This window comes from Crocodylus porosus, unplaced genomic scaffold (assembly GCF_001723895.1).
Source record: "Crocodylus porosus isolate Cpor-Errol unplaced genomic scaffold, CroPor_comp1, whole genome shotgun sequence".
Lineage (NCBI taxonomy): Eukaryota > Metazoa > Chordata > Crocodylia > Crocodylidae > Crocodylus > Crocodylus porosus.
The window spans coordinates 72,827,080-72,843,785 of record NW_017728949.1 but is presented as its reverse complement, the minus strand read 5'-3'; the positions used below and the strand labels follow the sequence as shown (position 1 = coordinate 72,843,785).

At 40.0% G+C, this 16,706-nt stretch overlaps 1 long non-coding RNA gene across 1 annotated transcript; it reads right to left on the bottom strand.

The window, feature by feature from the left end:
• Positions 1–12,321: 12,321 nt before the first annotated feature.
• Positions 12,322–15,432, bottom strand: LOC109322918. The gene is made up of 3 exons (XR_002104507.1): positions 15,161–15,432; positions 12,845–12,881; positions 12,322–12,716 (listed from the first exon to the last, which is right to left on the bottom strand). It is a non-coding gene; the product is annotated as an uncharacterized LOC109322918 (long non-coding RNA).
• Between the last annotated feature and the right edge of the window lie 1,274 nt (positions 15,433–16,706).

Here is a 16,706-nt window from a genome sequence, read left to right as displayed (position 1 = left end):
GTACAACTAACTGGGGACCACAGGACGTCCTATTTCCAAGGGGCAGGATTTCATATTGCTCATGTTCAGTACAGAGGAGTCTTCTGTTACTACCACTTATGCCCATTCAAACCAAGCAGGGCTAATTAGTGAATGGCAGCATGACCCAGAGGGTTTTTATGTGAACAAAGGTGGCTAGTTTCCCAGATCTCTCGATTTTTCTTGCCTATTAACAGCATTTTACACACAAAGGATAAGAAGAATGTCAGCTAAGATGAGCATGCATAGCACACTTAAGTGACAGTGACTGAGCTAAATGAATGGAAGCAGAGACTACAAATGTTGCTTTAAATGTGGTGTTTGCTCTATATTAGCCTTAATGAACTATGTATACATGAATTTAAAACATTATTCCTCCACTCGTGTCAGTTCAATTAGATCTGGCCCTGTGACAATGTTTAACTTAGGAATGTTCCAAAGTCAAAATCCCAACAGTAATTGGAAAATGGGGCCATTAAGCACTGGCACTAAGTGCATATGCATATGCTTTGTAAGCCCTACCACTATTTCATTTTACATTAATAATTCGTGCGACTTCAGCAAGAGTTGGCATATAGATAGCACACAAGAAGTTAATTCTGATTGGCCAACCTCTCTGTTTGATCATATAAACAATGCATATTAAAGCTAAATGTTGCTTTTTAAATATTACTTCACCCACTCACAGGTCACCAAGTGAATTATGCTTGTGGTTTTACACACAAACTGGTGTGTGATGTTAATTTGACAAGCCAACTGGTAGAATCCTTAAAACACTTTCCTGTTAAAGTGACTAAACAGAGTTGAAACTGCATTAGGGCATCAATCAAGCAAGCCATCTGTTCTAACAGGGTTTTTTGTGCTTTCCAAATCTGAGGATATTAAGCCTTTCTGAATGAGATGCTGACTATTTTTATAAAATACTGACAAGAATCAGTATACAAGAAGCTATCTACTGAAGGGTTCTTAGAGATGATAATTGGCAGTAGTCAATCAACAAGTCTTTACTGTTCTGAATGATTATCATTTAGTATGATGGGTGTCTTTATTAATTCGGCACTGAATAAACTTTTCTAATATTTACAGTTTGGGACACACTTTAAATCTGGTAGAGCTAAGTGCAAGGTGTTATTTGACAGAACAAGTCACAACTATTCTCTAAGTAAATAAACAATCTATATGGATTTATTGTCTTTTTCCATCGTGACATCCCAAAGACATTGTTCCCTTTGATCTTGAATGACTCACCCTATTACCACCACAATTATCAGTTTTGTCAATAGATACCTAATGCTTCCATACAAGTCAGGATGATTCATAATCCTGTTTCAGTGCCTGGAAAGCTACCCAGAAGTATGCTGATGATCATCCATTCTGGTCCTTCCTGCTTCCTACAATACCCAACAACACTGAAAGGAAAGGAAATATGGCTAACACTCACCACTTAATTTTCCAAGCAAAAATATGGGTGATGCAGGTTTCCATACAGAGAGATACAAATACATGATCAATTCAATGTTTAAGTGTTGAAACAACTTCCACATGTTGTTTTAGTCAGTAGTCATGATGCATTTCCTGTTGCCAATGCCAGACAGGAAAGGTGGATTGTTTCCTGCTAGAGGGATAAGACGTGTAAGTGTATTGCAAGCCGAAATATGGTCTAGAATGTAAAAACATAGTATAACAACAGACTTGTATTTGTTTAGAAATGAAAGCTTGAAAGCTAGAAATGATATTTTTCAAGTATCATTGATTTCACTGTCCTCCAAGTGGACCCAAGAAAGTCATTCAACTTTCACCCCCAAAAACAAAATACATCTCACGTTCACATTTAAACTCAACTACCTAAGGTACAGGGAGATCTCCTGGCTCTTTTTAAATGTAGGTCTATTGAGTAATGGCATTACATGCTTGTGTCAACCTGTGACTTGCCCCCTGACATTTCAGACGCTTATCTTCTGTATTTAAATGCTTTCAATTTTATTTGAAGCTTGACACATTAAATTATGTTTCACCATGGTAATCATACCAAAGTACTTTAAAAGCAATGCACACACAAAACAGGTCTTACTGTTAAAATGCAGCCACCTTTCAGGTAGAGGACTACAGGCAAAATGGCCAACTTCTTCGCAACACACACTGTGAAAAGAGAACATCTGGACCAAAGTTAAGCGGAGGAAAAAGTGCCTTAGACTATTCAATGTCTCTACATAAGCAGGAAGGACCTTAATATGTATTTTTTTATATAAAATCCTAGAGGTAGAAATGCAGAACTAGACATTACATCATTTTTGTATAACAATTAAAATACAGTCAATTTTGTACAACACAGTTATCATTCATAAAAGCAATCTTTTTGAAGCTGAGGCTGCTCTAGGAGTTCTCAGAAGGGCTGTTCAACAGTCTGTGGTGATAGAACAGACCTTCATTCAGTGAAAACCTGCTGACAGCTAGGAGCTGAATGCTGCATTTTCTTGTACCCTTAAGATAACACAATTGCTGGGATGCAGTAACGTCTTATGCAGTTTATAAGCTAGTGATCAATCACTGATTGACAATTCTAATTAGCAGCTCTGCTATGTACAACATTATAGCATTTTATAGCAACTGTTGTGCCTATTAAATCTCCACTGCCATCCTATACAAAATAAAGAGTATTTTATAGATCATTGACACCCAACGTTGTCAATTATATTTGTTTATACTGAAGGTCTTTACTGGTATGGATGAACCATTTTTGATATCTGCATTAATTGCTCAGATGTCTACGTGTTATTATCTCCCAAGACCTAGGCATTTCTGCTCTAAAAAGCTGGTGGTATTTGAGATATAATTCTAACAATAAGAAAACAATAGTCCAACACTTGTTTTCCAGAATAGTGTGTTTTAGGTGTATGGGTTTGGATGATTCAAGTTGAGATCCCCCCTCCCCAACAGATTCATAATGGAATACAGTAGTCATAAGAAAAGTGATGTGTGTTTCAAAATACCGTTCTCTGTTACAAAATTACGGTGACATGTCATGTTTTCCTTGAATAAAAACACGCTAAAAATTGAAGTTCATTTGCAATTTATAGGACATATCCAGAACAGGTTTTTCTTAGTTTTAATTGCTTCCCAAAACCCCAGCCACATACTATATAATTATCACACAGTAATAATCCCTTAGCATCTACACTGAATATTTTAATGTTGAATTGAGGCACGTCAGAAAACACAATATAAAAATACAAGGAATAACAAGATTTCTTTTTCAGTTCCTGGGTTCCTCAGATGTATTGAGTTGGTTTTTCTTTTCTTTTTCTATTCATTTTTTTTCTGATGTTTCTCTTAGAAAAACTAGGCTTTCCATCATACAGAAGGTGATAAATTACTGAGAAAAAACAGTATCTTTGCTTGTCATGTATGTGGGTTGTACCAGAGATCTGGCTTCCCTGGTGCTCTCAAAGCAAAAGACAGCAAATGAAACAGAATTATACATTTTTGCAGAAATCCCAGAACAGCAGTTTATGTTTAAATGTTGCTTTAAACATACTGTAAATTAACCAGTATACACTCTCAAAACTAAATTTAAAAATGAATGATCAGCAAAATATGTTGTAATAGCACAAAAATATAAACCTTGTAGAGTACAGAGAAGGTTGATGGTCTCTTCACTTGAAATATTAGAGATCAGTAGAGAGAATGCAAAGCACAGCAGGGCAGTTACAACTCAGTGCGATTCATCTTTTAAATGATACTTTTTTTAATTTTAAGAAGTATTTGTCATATCAAGTGCTCCATAGGTCCATGAAGACTCTTTGATTTCTCTCCCTCAGGATTTTTTAGCTGAAGCATAGAGTCCCCATAGCAAAGGGCTTTCTGTTGTAATTATAAATACAATGTTCAAGATCTAAGATTAAGTTAGGTTGGCAACTGACACCCTTAAACTTGAAATCCCCACTTATATTAACTTTACTAGATCAAACAATACTAGCAGCTTTATAAGGAGGAAGTTCTTTATTTTATTTAGAAGAGAAGAAACCTGAAGATGTGCTGGGCTTTGACTTGGGAAATTAGTCAGGATGCAATTTTTTTTTTCCAGCCCAATGAGAAGTGCTTTCATCCTGTAACATCAATAAAAGCAAACATGACAAATCAGATGGAGCCTCTGCATGACAATCCTCTTCTGGATCACAGGAATCTTCTAGGAGTTAAATCCTTTGAGATATTCTTTAGCTGTAGTTGTCTTCTCCTCGGGGTCATTCTCTCTCTGCTTCCATGACATCTCCCACTTTTCTGCCTGGGACTCTGTTGCATTCAGCTGCCAGGCCTGTGCTTTCTGTGCTGCTAGATGCTCTGCATATCTTCTGCTAACTAGACAGGTCTCTCCTTCTCGCCTGCAAACTCTTTTCTTGTTTGTTACTTTGACAGATTTCCTTTCCTGTCTCTCATTTATCAGCTATTCTGCCCTTCACCTTCCACTCCTATTCCTTGTTGCCAGAGCCTACTTTCATTCAGCAACAATTCCCCTTACTATTCACTCACACCCAGGTGACACACTACTTTCATCTGAGGTATCTACATAATATCAGCTACCACCTTCCCAGTCACTAAAGGCAAGCAGTGGGGTGCACTATCAAGTCAAGTCTTAAAGCTTTCTAATTTCAAACAAGTCTTGGCATGACAGGGAAACACCTCATGTAGTGCTGACCACATTCAGATAACCGTATTAATGAATGAGAGCATCTTTTTCAACCTTACAACTAATACTCTTTTCTGAAGAAGTAAAAAAAAAAACCCACCAGCCTACATCAATAGGTCCATTATAGTCACTCTAATTTTAGTAGTAAAAAAGAGTTTGAAGTATGTTTAACTAGCACAATTCTATAAACACTTTGAATTTGGCTCTGTGTTTTAATCAGAAAAAAGAGAGACCAGTGATTGCCAGATACCAGTGTTGCCCAAATCAAGGTTAAATGCCCTGTCTAATCAGAGTTGTGTATTTAAATACAATGTGGCTCTGTATTAAATAGTCTCTACTTGTTTGCCTCTCAGTTAATATCAGTGAGGGATCCATGCACAGGTTATAAAATTGAGATCTGGAGTACAGATTGGAGAACCAATATTTGTCCCAGCTTCACAATGGTCAATTTTCCATGGGTTTCACGACCTGGAAAAGGAGAGCTCCATAATGTATTTTAGAAAAGTGTCATTGCCCTGGGACAGTAATATTGGATTATGATTATTTCTCAGAGTAAAGCCTAATCAGAAGGCAAATTAATTCCACTTCTAGCAAATTATTATAATTCTGAGAGGAACTTTGCAATTTGGATAGGTTTTTTACACCAAAAGGTTCTCTGATACTCTACAAGTCAGTCGTGTAAATACTGAGGCCTCATTTTGAGCCCAAAATAATACGACTTAAATGAATATAGAACATAGGGATGTTTTCCTAGTGACATCCTTTTTCCCCCTTATTTAATGTCTTGAAACTTGAGTCTAAATAAAGAAGCTAAAACAGTTGATCCTATAAAATATGAAGCCAAGCAATAATCATGCACTGTGTCTCATGCTGTCACAAATTTCTGATTTTGTACTTTGTTGCTTTATCCCATGTTTTTCATACTGCTGTCATTTATTTTCTTAATATAAATCAAAGGTCACTTATCTAGGAATCCTGCTACTTAAGTTAATTGTCAAATAGAGTAGTAATTCAGTACATAATGAGGTTACATTTATTTTGATCTGAAATATACTATTCAATGCCATTTCTGTTTTTCACAACTTAGACTTACTGTTAACTAATAATCCTAAAGTAGCTCTTATTGTAATTCCTCTGAAAAGACCATATTCTCAAAGAGATAAGGAGTTTATACTATTCAGCCACCAGGTGCCCACACAAAAGACCAACTTTCAAAATGATATCTACTCCAGTGTGATATAATGGTAAACCCTTAGTTAACATGTTTCATTTGTCCAGGTCATTACACTTTACAGAGGAATGGAAGGACCATATTCCCAGGTAGGATACAGAGACACAGAAACAAAGTGATATGCCTGACAACACTTAGGAAGTCAGTGAAGAGGCAGCAACATAGATCTGACTCCTAATCTAGATCCCTCTTGGCCCACTTTCTGGCCTTTTAGTCCCCATTAAAATTTGTGATTGAGAGAGACTGCTTGTAGGTGTGAGGCTTGCTTTGACTAGGAGTCAGGAGGGAGAGCTGTAGATCCAGTGAATTCTCAGCTCCAATGAGGTTATGACCTGGGACCCTGGTTTTCTCTGAAAAAAAAAAAATCCCCAGTTTTCAGGTTAAAAAAAGTAATCCCAAATCCACATTCTTCTGTTATTAAAATGAAACACCAGTAATACATAGATATCTCTGTATATCTCTATCTCTATATGTAGTTGGGTTTCATTTTGATCAGGCAAAATGGGTAGGGGTATTCTGGGTTACCTTTTTAACCTGAAAATTGGGGATTTTTTTTTCCTTTTAATCAGAGAAAATCAGATTCCCTGATCATAACCTACTTTCATTGGTGCAAATTGTAACTACAGTAAGCTGCTCTCCTTCTGAGGTCATTTGATAGCTGATTGGTTATAAGGATGACAGATGTATGATTGGAACTGCTCCTGGCCAATTGATTGGACACTCAAGTGATTAGCAGTTGTGGTAGGACAAGAGGTAAAAGGAGCTGGCATCCATGGGCCTGGTTTTTGTATGTGTTAGGTTCACCTGATGTGTGTTTGTGGGATATAATTGCAGGGACAGGTGTCTGAGGTATGGTGGGAGATTGCCTGCCAGCGCGATGTGATTGAAAGTTGGGGTACAAGTCTGCTGGGTTGTTTGTTGGATCAATAAAGACTTTGAGGATGGAGCCTTTGGAACAGCAAGTGCCTGCCACCTGGAGGAGCGCAGGTCGGAGCCATTCTGCTCTCCGGGTATTTGTGTTACTCAGACCGCTTGTATTGCAGAGTCTGTAGACTCCATGTATACATGGTAATAACTTGTTAACCTGTCAAATTCATGTGTTCATTTTTGCCATGTATATTACAATATATACTTGTTATCTAACTTTACTTAAGTCTCCATCTGGGGGGTGTGTGTGTGTGTGGGGGGGGGTGCGTGCACACGCGCAATTTCAAAATGCTTAGCAGAGTCACGCAGTAGACTAATACAAGGAATTATGGCTCCATATGTCCACCTTTCTCTGGCTGGGATTCTTAGATTGGTTTATTAAATTAAGAAAATCTTGGCCCTCTTCAATTCTTATCTACCAGGACATCCTCTCTCACTGTAATGTTTTAAAAAAGTAATTACCATAACAATAAATAGCACATATGTCAGACTGAAATCCTGCCTAATTCTTCTACTAGCTTGAAACACAAACAAGAGTTGACCTGCATCACCTACTCTGAACTAAGACCAGCTAGCAGAATGCATCTCCCTCATAGAACATGATAGCTCAAGTCAATGCCCATAGATAAAAGCTTTTCCCATAAACTCTTAATTAAGTAAATCAAAGGCAGATTTTAAATTGATGAAGGCTATAAAGTAGGTTGTTTTTTAATCTTGGCATAATTGCCTTCTATTACCCTATGTTATTGGTAATAAGCAGTCACAATAAAAGCTTCATGAATACCATCTTCCTCCTCAATATTCTGTGCTGGCTAGGGGATACAGAACGTATTAACTATGGGGCTGATCCAGCCTACCTCACGGATAATGCCTGTTTCGATGGTGCTACTGGGGAGTAAAATCCTTAAACTGTACCTGGCATGTACAAAGAAAGCGCCCTAGCACCCTCTGTTCCAGGCACCCAGATAGTTCTCCTAGTTACTACATAGACTGGAGTCATGGACTCAACTCCTGTCATCTGCTTTTGGACATTTCTTGCACTACAGCAGGCACTAGAAAGGTTACTTACTCCCATTGGAGAGTACTAACCCCATAGTCTTAACTGGCCCCTGTACAGGGGTGCAAGAAATCAGGCTTCCTTTCATTCACCTACATATTCTATGACCCAATGTAGACTTCAATATGGGGAGAACCATGAGCCCAGCTATTATCTAGGCTGGATGCTTTGTAGCTCTACAGGACACACAGAAATCCTTCTCCTGCCTGCAAGGACTGAAATGCACCAAGCTACTTTGCAAGTCTACACTCATTTCATAGCAGAACTGAAACGGCTGCATTCTCAGAGCAGCTGCTGGAGCTAGAGGGCCAGCATTTGTCCTTGAATGTATTTTTGCTCTACCTGTTTCTGTAGTTTTATAAGGAAAAAAGGTAAGCAGGTAAACAGATTAGGATTTATCCTGTATTAAGGATAACAGGACAACATGGGACCCATTTGTTTCTTATTAGTTTACACATAATATGGACTGGCTTATCTCATTGTTGTTAATTTGGGAGTTTATTATGAACAGAGCTGACTCATCTATTGCTGAACTGCTGGAAAAGTCTGTTCTATCATTTTCCTGATATTTTGAGGAATAATATTATTTTAAATGATTTATTCCATAGCAATAAGAACATTTGCTTGGTCAATTTCAATAGAAATAAAGTAGTTAGTAACTGAAGCTTCTGGTACCATCAAATAGCGGGGGGGAGGAAGGGAGGGGGAAAAGAGAAAAAGCCAGATCAAATATTTTTTTGAGAATACAAGCTTCAATTTTTCAGTCTACTTTGTTACAAATTGCCAAAAAAAATTCATTTTAAAATGACCTAGAAACCAAACTAGGTGCAGAATTTAGGTGCAATCTGTGCTTTTGGATCTAAACAGGGTCCCTCCATGTACTTGGTAAAATTTAAAAAGTGTTGGTTTTGATCTATTAAACCTTAAATGGTCTGGGACCTAATTATCTAAGACACAGGCTCCCACTATGGTAAACTGCTCCAGCTGAAGTATTTGATCTGGCATATCTTGCACATAAGAAACTGGGCTGCTAGAAAGCATTCTCCATGAAGGTTCTTTAGCTTTGGAATGTCCTACTTATCACAGAATCATAAAAATTAAGGGATGGAAGGGACCTCAAGTTGAGGAGCTAAGTTAAGGAGAATTGTCAGGGAGGCACTGAGGTCCCAGAGGGGAGGAGAGCCAGGTGTCCAAGAAGAGTGGTTGCTCCTTAAGGAGACGATCCTCCAAGCCCAAAGGGAGATAATCTCAACAAGGGGAGCAGGAGGGTGCAAAAGCCCCCATGGCTCACCAGAAGCATCCAGGAATGTCTTCTAGCTAAAAGGGAGGCGTACGCCCAATGGAAGGGAGGGGCCATCAACCAGGGAGGACTATACTGCGGTTGCTTGTGGGTGCAGGGGGGCAGTCAGGAAGGCCAAGGCAGAGCTGGAACTGGGACTAGCTACCCAGATCAAGGACAACAAGAAGTCCTTTTTAAATACATAGAGGGCAAAAAGAAGGTAATGTGGGGCCCCTGCAAGACACGCTAGGAAATCTGGTCGTCAAACCAGATGACAAAGCTAACCTATTTAACAACTCCTTTGCTTCCATTTTCCTGAGCAGCGACTGGATCAGCCCCCTCCCCCCGGGCACCCATCAGGGGAGGCGCACCTAGGCCAAGGGTCAGGGAGGATCTAGTCAGGGAACTTCTGGAGGGACTGGATGTATTTAAATCAGCTGGTCCTAATGATCTCCTGTTACAACCTAGTCAGAAGGGACCAGCAGGCATTGGGGGAGTCCCTGTTCCCCCAAGCATCACCAGGAGTGACTACAAATAATGGTCACAAGTTGGCAGAGGGTAAATTCAGATTAGACATCAGGAGGCACTACTTCACTGTCAGGGCGGCTGGGTTCTGGAACCAACTTCCAAGTGAAGTGGTGCTGGCTCCTACCCTGGGGGGGTTTTAAGACAAGGCTAGACAAACACCTTGCTGGGGTTGTTTAACCCCAGTACTCTTTCCTGCCATGGCAGGGGGTTGGACTTGATGATCTGCTCAGGTCCCTTCCAACCCTACCAACAATGAAACTATGGAAACATCAAGTCCAACCCCCCTCGTTCTGGGCAGGAATACTGCTGACATCAAACAATCCCAGCAAGGTGTCTGTCTAATCTCCTCTTGAAGACTTCCAAAGTTGGGGACTAAGCCACCCCCTTGGGAAGTCTATTCCAGATTCTGATCACCCTTGCCATAAATAATTTCTTCCTTATATCCAACCTGAAACCAACCTCTAACAGTTTAAGGCCAACACTCCTTATCCTCCCCTGGGATGCCCTAGTAAAGTTTTTTCTCCCAGCTCCTGAAATTCACTAGGCCTGTGCGAAGTAGCTAGTATTCCCTTCAGATTTGGATTTCACCAATTCAGGGGACAGTGATTTGATTCAGTGATTCAAATCAGTGTCCTGAATCGATTCGGCCAAATCTGATTCGGAGATTCAGCCACCCCAAATCAGCCAGATCTCCTAGTCGAACAGACCCCATCCCCCACCCACTCTCCCAGCCCCTTCGATGGCTGCCCCACCCAGCCCCAGCATCCTGGCACTTAAACAACAACAAAAAAGCCCCGCCCTCATTGGCTCCTGCCAGGCAAGGGTGGGAGGGGCGATCCCTGCTCTGCCATGAGCCCCCAGAGGCCCTGATGGCTGCCACAGCAGCCGGTGAGCGTGGGCCTTTTTTAAGTGCCAGGACACTGGGGCCAGGAGGGGTAGCCATTGACAGGGCTGGGAGACTGGGCAGGGGTAGGAGGAGCAGGCAGAGGATGGGGCCTGGTGGGAGTCCCCCCATGGTCCCCTCTGCCCTCCTCCAGCCCCCTCACCCTCTACTCACCGGCACAGAGCCTGGTTCCAGCTCCCTGTGTCAGCAAGGAGGGACTGCTTGAATCTCTGTATTGATTTGAAGGCTTCGAATCAATTTGGACCTTTTTATTGGTCTTCCAATTCAATTCAGATTTGGAGATTCAACCACTGAACTGGGCTGAATCTCCTCTGAATTGCATCAGCAACCAAAGCTTTGCACAGCCCTAATATTCACCCCTGACATACTTATAGATGGCCATTAAGTCTCCCCCTCAGTCTTCTCTTCCCCAGGCTGAACAGTCCCAGATTCCTTAGTCTTTCCTCATAAAGTTTGTCCTCCAGGCCCTTAATCATTCTTGTGGCCCTTCTCTCGACACTTCAAGATTCTCCACATCTTTTTTGAAGTTCAGTGCCCAAAACTGGACACAGTAATCCAGCTGGAGTCTCACCAACTCTGAGTAGAAAGGAAGCATCACTTCCTTAGCCCTGCTCACAATGCATCAGCTAATGTATTCTAATATGCTATTAGCTCTGTTGACTACAGTGTCACACTGGTGGCTCATATTCATCCTGTGATCAACCATAAATTTGAGGTCTTTTTCAGCCATTGTGCTAGCCAGGATATCTCCTATATTCATGTCGCACATTACTTCTCCCCAGATGAAGTACTCTGCATTTATCCTTAATCAACTGCATTCAGTTTCACTCTGCCCACCTTTCCAGCTTGTCTAGGTCCACTTGGATCTGCATCCTATCCCCTAGCATGACGGCTTTTCTCCATAACTTAGTATCACCTGCAAACTTGGCAGCATGTTTTCTACATCTCCATCTAAATCATTGAGAAATATCTTGAACAGCACAGGACCCAAGAAGCAGGGACACCATTGCTACCTCCTGCCAAGACAATACAGACCGGTCCACTAATACTGTCTGGGCTCAACCCTTTCGCCAGATCCCAACCCACCCAACTGTGAACTCTGTCAGCCCACAATATGCTATTGTAATGAATTAAGGAAAGTAAAGGGGCCTACTTCAAGTGAAAATGGGTATAAGAGGGCTCTTTTTACTTAGCTTCTCTTTTGACCTGCAGTTACACATGAGGATTTGTAAGTTAGACTAATAGACTTCATAGAAAACCTTTTCCTGCATTCTAAGTCAAACCAAATTTTAGTAATTTTAACATTGAGTAAATTCCTATAGAATGTCTCACTCCTTTGGACAGAGGAGTACCCAAAAGGTTTTGGGTTTTTTTTCAGTGTTTAGGTCAAATGATCACTTTTTATATTAATCATTTCTGCTCTTAGCTGAAACACTGAAGGAAGAACAGGGAAATTTTACTTCTACAGCTGCATTGCATTGCAGACATTTTCTATGCACCACAATAAACCTGTGAAAGATGGAGTTTAGTGGAAATACCAGAGAGGAAAAAATTCCGTCATAAAAATTCAGATCCGGTATTGAAACCCCAAGGGTTCAGATAAAAATGCAAAATTTTGAAGGGTTCTTTGGAAGTTTGTTACGCATCTACATAGTTGCTATTTGACAAGGATCTAAAAAACACTATATTTCTTCAAATAAATCTCACAACACCTCTTTGAGATGCTCCTACATTCAGTTTACAAATCAGGACATTGAGGCACAAAGAAAGGATTAGGGCTATTAAATTCCTTCTCTTGACATTTACAATGGGATTTTAGGTATCTGAATTATAGTAACTGTCCAAACACAGAAATGGGAACCTTAAACTAGTCAGCCATGTTTGGAAACAAAACATTTCACTTGCATATCTGGGAAACATCCTAAATTGTAGAAAACTGGTATAGCCCCATGGGCTGCATTAGCACTTGACTGATTTATGTCAAATGATGATCTGGACCACTAAAGAAATCCATCCGTCACTGACACACCACCCTGATCTTTCTCTCTGTATTGTTCTTCAACATGGTGTTATTGATAACTCCAAAAGCTATAAAAAAAAGATTTGTTTTAAGCTGGAAAGCATCAAGAGAAGGGAAGCATCAAGGGAAGGGCCTGGGATCCTAGACGTCACATTCATTTCCTACAGGATGGGGTGCACATACAATTACATTTTACCTTGAGATTTGCTGGTTTCAGTGTTTCTTGTCTGTTGCTACAAGACAAAAAATATATTTCTATAATTTGTTGTTAAAATACAGTAAGCTGGCAAACAAGTATTACATGTAAAAACTGTGCTGGTGTTAAAAGGGAGGGGAAAAAAGGTGTGCTGCCAAGGTATAAGTATTTTTGTAATTTTCCACATCAGGAGATTCTCCAAGCAAAACTTTCCATCTGATGTGACTGTTTCTATATAATGACAGCCCATTTTGCATTTTGTATCTCTTTAAAGTTTGGTTGTGCTACCTCCACCTCATTGCTTGCCACCCAGGCTGCTTCTCTCCCTAATGTGTGCTGAAGATGTTCCACACATACCGTACAACTCCAGCACTTGCTCTGCTGCATGCACAGTGAATCTGTTACCGTTTGCACTGCTTCTATCCCCTGCAATAAATTTTAATCAGATACTTTGTACCCAGTTGTACTCTTGACTGAAACCATCCAAAGTACTGTTGTTGCTAAGGAAACCACTTCCTTGTTATCTTCGTTCAGCACGTCTGCCTCATTTTCTTGCTGCCTCTCTCTCTCCATCCCCCCCCACCTCTTCTTCTCTCTGCCTCTGAGGGGCATCTTTATATCATTGCATTATAGAAGCAACGAACCATTTCCCCCCTCTTAAAGTGCAAACGGTCATTTGAAATGTGTAAGTAGTAGCTACAACTACAACTCTGGGCATTTATGCTCAACATATCCTTTCATGGGGATACTGAGTGCACACGTCCATATGCAACAAGAGTCAGAGCCCGGTGGGGTCTGATTGCTGAAGGGGTGCTTTAAACTCCCCCGTCAAAAAGGGGGAAATTGACTCCAGGCTCCCTTTGAACTCGACTTAAGAAGAATGGATGTGGGAGAAGAACAGACACAGAAGAGGGATTGTGTGTTTGAATACTATTTTTCTAAATATAAAAGCTCCAAGCTGCTTTGCTCTTCCCCTCAAAACACCACACACCAGCCATGTCAGCCCCACTGCAGGATTACTTGTTTACCTCTTTCAGAAAGAAAGGCAGTCCCCTGAGCCATTTGACCACAAAATTGATTTCTGAACCTCTGCTTCCTACTGTCTCCTAATGTTTAAAGTTATGCAGTCGACAAGCAGACCGCAAGCGAAGCCTGCATTTAGAGTTACGCTTCCAAGGCTGCGATTAGTATATGCACAGATTTGAATCCCCCTTCCATGTGCATTTAATAATTAACAGTGATGTGTGTTGGATTTGACATGCACCCCTGGCTGCCATTGTGAAGACAAAGGATGTAAACATGAGTTGGAGTTAATTGTCTGGGAGGGAGTCAGTGAGAAAAAGGGCACAAGGGTATAGGGGTCCTTATATTTTTTAATGACTATAGCAGCCACCAAAACAGTAAATGATGAAAAGAAGCTGCAATCAGTCTTACTCTCTTAGTTCTGATAAATGTTCTTTGGTTGATCTTAGGGTGAAAAAAAATGCATGCAATACATCTAGCTGCTGGGTGACATTGTCCCTTTAAACTTTTGTTACTCTCTGTAATTTTGAATTCTTAGCTCTCTCTCAATTCACTACCCTTTCCCTCACCTCTTTTTCATGTAGACTCATTTCATATGCACATTTTATGAGATAGTTCTAGAATGAAGAAAAAAAATCACCAGTGAAAAGAAGGTAACCTGTAATGTTAGAGTCTCCACAATGCTTACGTTTTGCCAAACTGGGCATCATCGCCATTAGTATTGAGTGTAAGGATCCTGCTGGTTCTGTTGCAGTTGTCCTATTGACTTTCTCTGGATGAATAAGTCACTGTCAAGAGTGCCACTAAATATCCACTTTAGAAAAGCACTTTTACCCATAAAGAGCATATTTTCCCTTCCTTGTCAGTCACAGCCAAGCACTGAAAAGCAAAATAAAAAAGGCAATCTGTGGAGACATATATAATTATAAGTAAATACTTTGTAGGTGTTAATTACTAATGTTCTTTTACCTGTGCTTGGTATAGTGATTCAAAAACACTTCTAAATAAAATTATGTGGGTAGTGTTATACCAACTTACTATTACTTTTCAAGAGTAGCTGCAAAAAATAAGCCAAATACTTTTCTTACATTATATTTCACATATGTAAATACCAGTAAAATGAGCTCTAAATGCTGGTAAAGATTTCCTTGTTACTAAGAAGCTAAGATGTTAACCCAGAAACAAAATCATTTCAACCTGTTTGTACTTACTCTCGGTCAGGGTGGGAAAGGTCCCTGCATGCAAAGTATCTGTAAAAATTCAGATTGAGTATTCAAAACTTTAATTAATTACCTGAAAATGATTGTCTGTAGATGAACTGCCTCATCAGTATTCAATATCCATGCCAGAAGATGAAGGTGAAGGGGAAAAAAATCCTGCAAACACAAGACAGCAGAGGAGTTAGAAAAAAAGTAAAGGTTGTCTTTTTAGTGGACCTGTGTAAGCATCTGAGCATATGCTCATCGGAGTCTTAAGCCTTAATTCTGTAGTTGCCAGATAACAAACAACCACCAGATTCCTTAAACTGTTAGTATTCAAAGCTACTTAGCTTCCTCAATCTGGGGGTACATTTTCAACTGAAATTAATGGAAATTGTCTATCCAAAGCAGATATGGAATAAAATAGCCTTAAACAAGACTGCATTTGTACTAATAACTCCTTACTTACAGGAAATTCCTTCTGAAAATTTGAGCATTTTTGTTTGGACACACAAATCATAATATAACATTTTTTTCCCCCTGTGCAGCTGAGCATGACTTCAGAATCAAGTTTCCAATGCTAATGCTGATTAACACAATTAGCACAGGATTGCTCTATAAATATTCTGCAATTATTGCTTAAAATGTTCCATTTTAGTGAACATTCTTATCAATAAGCTTGTTTGCCACAAAACGTACAGAAAAAAAAAGGTGAAGCGAAAGGAGGGCAGAACACAAACCATTCATATGAAATAAGCAAAAGAAATGTTACAGTAATAATATGACAATATTAATTCATCTCTTGAAATGGTATTAAACAATGCATTTCTTTGGCACTTTATGACCCATCCACTAGAAATGCTGGTAGAGGACATATAATTAGAAAATTATAAACATACAATTTCTGCTTCTGTTGACCTGATAACTAGGGTCATGATGCTCTCAAGCGACTGGTTCAAGTGATTATAAAACTTTATAAGTCACTTTCTTTCACATCAAGAAACAGAAGTCTATAGTTTTCCGTGCTCCCAGCCAAGAGATGTGGGTTTTTGAATAAATAAGGAACCATGATTCAAGCCTGGCCTGATATCATATTTTGGGAAGAGGAATTTTTTTTGGAAACCAGTACAGGAATTCCTTTTACATTCTGAAACAGGTTGTAATTATAGTGCAAATAAAGGCTTTTTACAGAACATACGAATATGTGTTTAGATGCTTATACAGAGAAACCACAAGTGTGCAGATATTCAGGTGTCTTCTCCCCAAAGTAAAAATGGCTGCTCCAGGCAGGGGAAAGTTCCAACAACAAACCATAACCTAGGAACAATCAGGGTTAAGTCACTCCCAAGGAGTTTCTTGTGGGAGAGTGAATGTGTATACATGCTGTGGCTTCCCTCCAAAGAGTACAGTCTTCCAGCATCCCTCCCCACACATCCAGTCCCAGGGAGACAGTTTGTTGCTCGCCAAACTCTGCACCCCTTTACAATCCACACATTGTGCTGCAGGGCAACAGGATGATGGGCAGTCTGGGTTAGCCAATCAGGGTTGCCCTACGTATTACCATAATTTATCACCACACAGACTAAAGGAGACCTTCCCCCTCCCCTCCTTCTCCTGCAGCTGCACAGTGTCAGCACAGC